Source organism: Macrobrachium nipponense, chromosome 10 (assembly GCF_015104395.2).
Source record: "Macrobrachium nipponense isolate FS-2020 chromosome 10, ASM1510439v2, whole genome shotgun sequence".
Classification (NCBI taxonomy): domain Eukaryota; kingdom Metazoa; phylum Arthropoda; class Malacostraca; order Decapoda; family Palaemonidae; genus Macrobrachium; species Macrobrachium nipponense.
Genome location: NC_087204.1, coordinates 41377299 through 41384063, shown reverse-complemented (window position 1 = coordinate 41384063; position 6765 = coordinate 41377299). Strand labels below are relative to the sequence as shown.

The window sequence follows — 6765 nt, the reverse complement described above, 5'->3', positions numbered from 1 at the left end:
TCCAACCTAGAACTGAAAGTACATGAAAATTATGTCATCATGCATTGCACGACCAAAATACAATGAATTTGCACAGCAAGTTATCTTGAAATATAGTAATAATAATTCTAAAGATGCATACAAGTAAATCTGATTGATGTTACTGTATACATAGCAAACACATTAGTCTATCAGAGCAAACAAATAAAGCAATGCTTGTTTTCTATACACTGAAGATTTGCATATAACCAAAAGTGCTTGCTTGCAGTTTGGCAACACATATTGTAAACAGGCTTCACAAATCCTATGAAATTCTTTTGAGGAAGTTATGGTACCATAATTAATATGCTATTTTTTTTATATTTCTAAGTAGAGATAAACAATTACTCGGCTCTAACTTACTTAGGTCTTAAGAACTGCATACAATAGAAGAATTCAGTTGTCAAATTAAATAACATAGAACAAATCTGGAGGGCGATCACATAAAAATTAAAGAATTTTTGTTGAACGATTTTCCTAGGGTCATAGTTTAACAAAGATTTTGTAAATAAAAAAAAATCACGGGTGTACTGTTTAAAAGTTTAATATTCATGTCTGGTGCGATATACTTAAAATAGATAAATTTATAGTCGTCAGGTCAAAATTTAATGAAACAAATTTGAATTTAAAAAGTTACATTACAATTTGTCCAAGCAAAGCTAAAATGACCTTTGTAGAACCATTATTGTCTTGCAAACTCACACAAAGGTCACAAGGAACATGAAAAGTTCCTCGTTTATGACCTATGTTGCCAAAGATTTAATGCAAATAGATTAAGACCAGAAATATGGGAGGGAGCAAAACAGTGAGCATTTAATGACTCTCTTTGGATTAAAACATTTTCTGAATATTAGGAAATTTACATTCTTTTACAGCTTTCTACTTATACCTTTACAAGGGTATTATGAAAAATCTAGTTTAATTTATTATCTGAATACAGTAGCGGTGATTGGAGAATGGCCACTACAACAAGGCATAGAAAAGAAGGCCGGCCTTTACGAGTTCCTAAATGTGCAGTGTGGTTAGTGGACATCTACATAGAGGACTTATGTAAACAAATTTAATAGGTGGTGTATTGTAACTCTTACATTTTGTGAAAAACAAAAATGTCAACATCAGTTAACATATATAAATGTGGAACAGTTACTTAACAACGTGGTTAGTGTTAGAGAAATACATGAAGGAATATCATTCTCCCATAAGTCCAATTAGTTTAAAACTTACTTTATAATCTAATGGGTACAACATGTGGTACATTTGCTCACGCCTGAAGTAAACATTAAACTCTCCACCCTACATTTTCACTTAAATGTAAAAGGAAGGCACAAAACTTGATCAATTGCTAATTGAAGCAACTCTTGGTTTTGGTGGGGCAAATAGAGAAATGAAGATTGTTTTGGATATATTGGAAGATTTTCAACTCTCCTGCTGCTAGAGTTGGACTGTATATTTCTAATGAAGGAAAATTATGATTGTCATGGTTGAGTAGAGTACCATACAAAATTCTCATGGTTTGAACATTGTCATGAACTAAGACTCCAGAAGCGAAAATTAGAGTTTGTAATTTGAACATCTTGTGGTGGTAAAGTATCAGCTTTTACCATTTGTATGAAATCCATCAGTTGCTAGCCATGTTAAGAGAGTATCATTGTCATTATATCTCCTTATGTATATGACATGAAAATGAAGGTTGTTTGTGATCATGGTTTGGAAGATCCTTTGAACTTTTTTCATTTATAGACAACTCCAAGAGCAAAAGTTTGCTGAAAAATATCATTTGGAAATTTTAACCAGATATGATTAAAACGAAAGATGAGAAATAATCTAAAAAAACCTTAATTACAGTATTTCATAAGTTAATAACGGCTTTGTGTTTAGGGGGAAGGGGATTCAGGGTAAAAGATGATTTCTACTTTAATTAAAAATGAAATGATGTTAGTATCTTCACTGACGCCTAGACGAATGTTATTCAAAATTAACTGCTTGCTAATGGTGATGAAATTATGTTTTGAAGTTCTGCAGAAACCTGTATTGTAGTTAGACGATTGGATTATTTGGGAGCAAAGTACTTTGTTGATATCAAAGTGAATACTCACTTAATTTTAAAGTATGTTTAACGGATGAATAATACCACAGGTATACAGGGATCCAGCAATGGAAAATGACGTTTGCTTAAAATCTTTATAAAAAACAATAAATACTTTAAAAGTCCAGGAATGTTTACACATTATTTGCTAAACGACTTGACACAAGAGGAAACGTTTGAAGAAAACGTGACAAAATTACACTTAACCTATCAGTTAATCTTTACAAAAGAAACCCAGTCACAAAGGTTTTACTTAAAGAATCAATCTGGAACTAAACGATAAAAAAAACAATAAAATTATGAAAGTAAACTGATATAAGAACACATTAAACTTAAACCTTCTGAATAAGGTCTTGGCAAGTCTTAAATTTGTATTAATCGATGTCATAAATTCAAATCAAGTCTACTAATTGAATATTTAGACTTCTGTTAGACCTCTCCAAAGATCTGGATCAGTTCGAGCAATATGTAATGTAATGGAATCAGCGATTTACAAACTAATGTAAAATCATAACATCTTATCTAACCACAGTCTACTTTCGAGAAACTCTGGTATGATAAAAAATATCAACGAAAATTAAAATTTCAATTGTAATATATAAGAACAACAAGCGTTTAACCGACTTTACTTAATGATGCAACTTTTCTCATGATGAAATACAGCACCTACTTACAAATACTTTCTACACAATAATTCATTACTTCAAGTCATATACAGTATCTAACGCATAGGAATCTGGTAAAATCAATCAATAGAAGACTATAAGTTAGATCTCATTTTACACTTTACATTTTAAGTGACCACCGCATGTACTATGTAGCTGGCATCATTGCTTGAATTGCAGAATTAACATCTTCTTTGGAAGGGTGACAGTCAGTAGTGCTCTGCTGCAGACAGGCTGCCCAACTAGAAGTAAAGTTGCTGGAAGAACAGAACTTCAGCCCATTGCTGCAGTCCACTGTGCAAATAAACGGTACCACATTAATTTTCACATTTGACAAAAATGGATTACTTTCATAAATCTTCAGAACAAATTCATCACTGAAACTGTTTAATTTCACATGCAGTAGTTCTTATTAAGAATTTGTATTAGTTTTTATTCCCATAAGGAGAGTCGGCAGCATTATCATCACATAAAACTATTGCAAATAAATATCAGATGAACGCTCATATCTGTTATCAGCTTCAGAGGACGTAGCCTGGAATTCCCTACGGGTGGGGGTAGCAAATAGTCTGGACTGACGAGTACAAAGGACTTAATGCAAAGGTTTGAAGCAGTGCTAAATAGATCTTTTAATAGTACTGATACTATAGTGAATTTGTAATATAATAAGATAAACAATAAATAGCAAGCTCTTTGTATGAAATATGTGTGAACAACATATAGAGTTCAACAACTTAGTGCATTAGGTACTTTCTTCCTTGCGAAATATTTGTTGAAGGAGATGGACATTACTCACAGTGTTTAGGTGATTACTCATGACCTGACTGTAAATTTAAATGTCTGGTAAGATGGCCAAGATGATCGGAGCATATTTGTCAAGTAGGCGCTGGCCAGCGTTTGCTACATACTGCTCAAAGAAAAATTGGATATTTCAGAGAGATGTTAATAAGGCTTTGTTTTAATTACAGAGCTGTCTCAGATCATATAGATATCATCAGCGTCCAAAGTTGGAATTGATATCAATTCAGCTTTTGCTCAAACATTTGAACCAAAAGGAAGATTATAAGGGTGCAGCTAATTTTGGGATTTTAGTATTTGTAATTGTGATGACGCAAGAAAGTGGGGATATTTCAAATATTTTGTATCACACTAGATAGTATCTCTATTTCTACAAAAGCCACCATAACAGCAGTCTAAGATTTCATTTGGTGTGGCAGTGGTTACTTTATTGTAGGGAAGTTTGCAAGTCTAAAAGGATATCCATGAATTTTAAAGATTGCAAATTGTATTGAATCCACGTAACTTTGAAAATAATTTCCCAATTTTACTAATTTCATCCATGTACTATATTTCACACCGCTAAAGTTCTCTAAGTGAATATAAGAATATAATTATATATATATATATATATATAATATATATACCCTATACAATACTATATAATAATATTTATATATATATATATAATATATGTATATATATATATATAATATATAATATAATATATATATATATATATATATTAAGAAAGTTACAGCCACGAAGGAAAAGTGGCTGTAACCTCGTTCGCAAAACCATCACGTTTTTACCCTTTTAGAGATTTAAAATTATATATGTGTGTGTTGCCAAAAGATTAATCATAAGGACTAATTTTAGAATATTTAAACAATGCTCTGTATTTTTCCATCTGTCCATCCGCATGTGGTGGTCGCGCATGGCAACACTGCGTCCCGGGCTTTAAATAGTTACGCTATGTGTAAGTTTTAGGTAAATAAAAGGACATCTTGGTGTACATTTGCAACTGAAAAGTGTTTTAATAATTTACTGTATGCGAATTACACCGTTAATATTCGAAATAGGATATTATTTAAAGGCCGGGACGCAGTGTTACCATGCGCAAACACCACAGGGGATAGACAGATGGAAAAAAAACGAGTATAGTCATATCCACCGATATCATTGTCGTGTTGCTCCATTTGGATTCCGGCTCTATGTTTTACATCTTCAATATACTTTGGAAAAACCTTTGAGTAGTATGATTGTTTTTGATAAAAGGGTTAACAACAATATATTCTGTCTTGATAACGCACATATCCAAGCTAAAAAAACACCCGCCTTTTAAGGTTCATAACGGTGGTCTTCAGTGGAAATTCATCCTATTGTACTTTTAACCACGACAAAGAGGTCATTTTGAAACCCGTTCTTTAGCTGCCAATAATGCTCCACTACTGACAATAAAATCTCAAACACCCCTTAAGAAAAGGATAAAAAATAAATAAAATATTGGCAGCTAACAGCGGTGATACGGTAGCGGGTAATCGTGAGTATATACAACAAATGGTCGAGTACAGCTTCGTTTATTGTCATGTATTGATGAAAGCCATTTCTATTGCCATTATGCACTTTATTTGTTCAAGCGTAGCTTAACTATATGGCAGCTGCTTGGTATTCATAACCATGCTACTTGGAGTATTATACGAATCCGAGTCATTATTTTGGTTAATATTTACCACTATGTGGGAGATTGAAAGATTGGTACACTATAAATTAACAAGTGTATTCCATTTACTGAATGTTCTCTAGTAAATGAAGTAAATGGTAAAGGATTGGGCTGTTAAGCACACAATTCTTCCATGAACTTGACTTGTTTTTAGACTTGTGCGAGGTCATGGGATGATGAAGCACATCTTGGTCAAGAAACATAACAAGGTCACAACAGCACTATATGGTGACTTGAGCCAAAATGTTAATTTTTTTCATCAGCGCAGTTCATGTACCCTTGTTTGTTGTGTTTCAGATAAGGGAAAGTGGAATTCAAAAATTAAATCTTTGCTATTGATTGCTTGAATTTTCAAAAGAAGTCTGTTTTTACCATGGTACATTTAGGGGACAGCTGTAAAAATATTACTGATACAATGTTATACGTATCGAAGAATAACCTTTCTATCGTCAACATGCATTTTATCTTTCATTAGAATGTAGCCATGATATTATATAGTTGCTACTACCAATCGAGTATCAATATACCATGCTGATGACTGATCCGATGATCCAAGCATGGAACACCAGAATCTATTGAGATGCAAATGAGCATAGGAGCTATAGAAGTTGTATTTTAATGGTCACGTTTAACGTTTTTTTTAATACTAAACTTTATTTTACAAAATTTTAAGCATAGGGCTCATTCTGGTCACCATAACCCTATGCACAAGGAACAATACGTTGTCTGTGAATCCTGATGTCTTCAGAAAGACGGGATTTGGCAATGTGTTCGAGGAGTTTCCCAGCTAGGCTCATGTCGTTTGGAGTTCCCAAAGAGAAGGATTTAAATTCTTTCTTTTTGAGAAATACAGCTTCGTATATCTGACAATAAGACCATTAAATACTCAAGATAATTCATTTCATATTTAAGCATGTTAGGGTACTGTGTAAGTCTACGCTTGATGATGGATTGAACGACTGAAAATTTATCTTGAATCATAACTGCAGTGTTCTTAACGCCAAGCGTGTTAGAATTCTACCGGTGATATACAAATTGATTCAAGCTATACTGGAGGATGCGGCAGGATTATAATATATCCAACAAATGTCTGAAAAAATGGATGACTTGCTAGTGCAATTTAGTAGTGTACATAATCGTGAAAGTACAATGGTTATCTGAATTCCTATACATTTGATATGATTACATAATGTAACATCATTACCAAACATACCTGTTTTGTGCACTGGATGATCAGTTTCTTGTTATCCACCTCTTGACCATCTTGGAACAAAACCAGTCTCGCGTCGCATCTTGTATTCCACGGACACCTGACTTTAGTATCCCTTGTGGACCAAAGGGGCACTGGGCCACGGTATCCTTCAGCAGTCCTGATGACAGTTTTTATTGCTAACATCGGGTCCTAGCAGAAGACATCATCGTAGCTGCTTGTATAGCCCTTGATGGTCGAATGCTGTCAGGAGTGGGTCTGACCTACTGAAATTGTGAATAGTTTG

The 6765-nt window shown here is 33.4% G+C and overlaps 1 protein-coding gene across 5 annotated transcripts in view; it reads right to left on the bottom strand.

The window, feature by feature from the left end:
- Nucleotides 1-551: 551 nt before the first annotated feature.
- The window catches only part of LOC135223578 (uncharacterized), a 29904-nt gene continuing 23690 nt past the window's right edge, over nucleotides 552-6765 (bottom strand). For 3 of the 5 annotated variants that reach the window (XM_064262112.1, XM_064262113.1, XM_064262108.1), the window contains exons 3-4: nucleotides 6483-6745; nucleotides 552-3063 (exon numbers count right to left, since the gene is read on the bottom strand). The gene's annotated coding sequence lies outside the window, so the exon portion shown is untranslated. Of the gene's footprint in view, nucleotides 3064-3565; nucleotides 3677-6482; nucleotides 6746-6765 lie in introns of all 5 variants that reach the window. The other 2 variants (XM_064262111.1, XM_064262110.1) reach the window with 2 other exon arrangements.